Source organism: Lathyrus oleraceus, chromosome 7 (genome assembly GCF_024323335.1).
Source record: "Lathyrus oleraceus cultivar Zhongwan6 chromosome 7, CAAS_Psat_ZW6_1.0, whole genome shotgun sequence".
Taxonomy (NCBI): domain Eukaryota; kingdom Viridiplantae; phylum Streptophyta; class Magnoliopsida; order Fabales; family Fabaceae; genus Lathyrus; species Lathyrus oleraceus.
In genome coordinates, this window is record NC_066585.1 from 546,352,364 (window position 1) to 546,355,615 (window position 3,252).

Below are 3,252 nucleotides of genomic sequence, written 5' to 3' on the forward strand. Positions count from 1 at the left end.
CATGATTTCCCGACACTCGTCTTAAACTCAACAATTATTGATGCATCATGAATCTTCGAATCATGATGCATTCATCATGGCGTTTGCATAACCTGCATATCTTAGCATGCATTATATGCCGCATAATGTCTAAAATGTCATTCGAAATAAATTTTTGGATTTACAGACAGGCCGGTTGAATCAATTTTCAAATATGTGTCAAATTAGCGAACGAAAAATTTCAAAATCGAGCTTGCAGACATCAGTTTAATTAATCTGTGTTTTACGTAGTTTAACCTTGTAGTTCAACTACTTTTTTTGGTCGCATTTTGATCCGCCTAAGCCTTTTTACCGGTCATTTTTAATTTCAAAATTTGATTAAGAACTGTATGTTTCCAAGAAGTGTGATCGGAAAAATAGCAAGTGTATTATTTTGTCTTTGTAGTAACAATGAGGAAAGTTTCTTGAATGTCGATCTCAAGGACTGCTAGTAAATATTGAGTTCTAATTGTTGTTCAATTAAACAAAAACTAATGTTGAGAATTTTTTATTCGAATAAATAAAAATAATTTCAAATAAAATAAATAGTGTAGGGAACGGGTTTGAAAGATATGATTAATATGCTAGGGAATGTGTGTGATTTCTCCCTGTAACAACTCTGAGTAACTATTACAACAACAAATATCAATTCATTAACACCAGTTCTTAGGGGTATTTTCTCTTAATGTCTTAGTGAGAAAACCTTTAAACTTTCATACCTAATCTCTATGTCCATAGAAATTAACCGATGAAATTAAGCATTATTATTATCAAGAACAAATTGGTTTCTACAGTGTATCCCTAGTCCTAGGTAATATCTACTGTAGAATAATCTCATGAAAGCGTTACCAAAGGCGGTCTAACCTAATTGATAATCATATAACAATCTCAATTGTTTCGAAATAGAAAGCGTTAAGCACATCAAGAGAATAAATTAATTAGGAAAAACAATATTGTTATTGCAAATATAAACTCAAAGTCATTACAGATTCAAATCAGGGACACCCCCTAGCATTGGGGGGTTTAGCTACTCATAATATTCAAGAAAATCAAATGATAAAATATAGACATTATAAGTATTCAAATGAAATTTGATCTTCAATTGCTTCCGCTCATGAAAATCTCGTCTCCCCTAAAACCTTGTTTTCTCTAATTCTGAATCGTGTGATTTTTGCTTCCCAAAAAAGTGTCCTTTCTTGTCTGAAAAACTCCATTTTAATAGAAAATTATTCCCCTCTCCTCAAAAAGATCCATAAAAATCAATAACATCAGCTTTTCAATTGACCAAAATGCCCTTCACTTAAAATTAACAAAAGAAAAGACAAATTCGAGTTTTTTGCACGCATGCCTGCTACGGCCCGTAGCCAGGGCTACGGGTGGCCGTAGCAGGCCACTGTCTATGATGATTCTGTCCAGGCCTCCTGCTACAGCTCGTAGCAGGTGCTACGGGTGGCCGTAGCAGACCACTGTCTTCTGTGAAATCTGGGCTTCTGTCCTAGACCTTCCACTACAGCCCGTAGCAGGTGCTACAGGTGGTCGTAGTTTGCCCCTGTTTGGATGGGCTATGTAATCTGATTCATGACTCCCTACTACAACTCGTAGTTGGTTCTACAGCCTCTAGCTGGTGCTATGGGTGGCCGTAACAGGCTTACTGGAACATGAGTACACTTTTCCGATTCTTTGTGCTTCTCATCGGTTTTTGCATCCAATCGTACTTGAATACCTGTTTGAACCTGAAACACTATAAAGGCACACAACCAAAGCGTAACATGCGAGAGATAGAAATAACATTTAAAAATGATGAAACAATTAAATTAACTATCAGTAAAAGAAATTGACTCAAAAGACCACTAACTAAGAACAAAGTCCTACAGTTTACCTGGATTTTTGCCGATAAGTGACATAACATATAACGTAAATGGTGACTGGTCACAACCCCAAACTTATCTCATTGCTTGTCCTCAGGCAATATTCAAGATAAAATGAACATCATGTCACCCCCAAAAATAGTTAAAGATTCAACTTGTACCATAATATTGTTGAGTTCTTTCACAACTTGCTCATTCTTTTTCTTGCAGGGTCCCCTTCTTTCCGCATTTATTTGTTCCTCTACACTTCCACATAGAAGTACTACTTCACTTGTTAGCTTGTTTCATACACTCACCAAGACTCTTGAGGCTAAATTGTTTGCACTCACAATTTCATAGTAAGCAATACCAACTTGTAAGCTTGAATGAGTTCTCATTTCATCTCACCTGCACACTACACACACTTTCGAGGTCTTTCAGGTTATAACGGGGCTTGGGTTAAGGTGGGATACGGAAAGGATAGAAATGATTTTTGGATTCAGAGTCGATGTTATTATTCTTTTCACTGTGTTTATTCTAAAATACCATTGACATTTTTCTTACTTTTTTTCAGCTCAGCTACTTACTTCTTTTTCTTTTCGTCTTTGAGTTTGTATCTAACTAGGTCTTTTCATTTGGTGAGTTATTTTCTTTGTGCCCTCAGATTCTCTCCTTTCTTTTTTTTTTTCTTCTATTTTTCGATCATCGTTTTTCTTATTTTTTTTCGCACTCACCTTATTCAACTTCTTATGCGGCTACCCCAAATTTAAAATGAAACACAGCTTAAAGAACACAATAATTGCTCAGAACAGGGTATGGAAGTGTTTGGATAATAATTAATATGGAAAAAAATGAAAGAAAAAAAAGAAATCAAACTCAACATACTTCTCATGCACAATATGGCATTGTTCATTTTCTTCTTCACATTGCAAAGTGAACCAAAACGTAAACTCATACAAACAATATCAAACCCAACTTAAAGTACACATAAGTGAAATGGAAGCTAATCACAACATCAACACATCACATAATCTATATCATTAATTATAAAAAGTAAAAAACAAAATACCATAGCCGAAACAACGATCCACAAATAACTAAATCAAAGAAGCAACAGAGCATTAGAAACATTTAACAAACGACATCCACAAATATTCCCTTCTCCACTTGTTTTGGATATCCAATAATGTTCGTCGATTGACACAAAGTATCTTTTCGCTAAAATCGACCAACAAACAAATATTTTCTACCTAGAACTACGTAAGCCTTGAGTTCTCTATGCGAGGCTTTATTTTGGAGGAGATAAGCTTACTCTAGTGGGGTACTCTAACTCTGATATGGCTGGAGATATTGATTCTAAAAAGTCCACTTTAGGCTACATGATTAA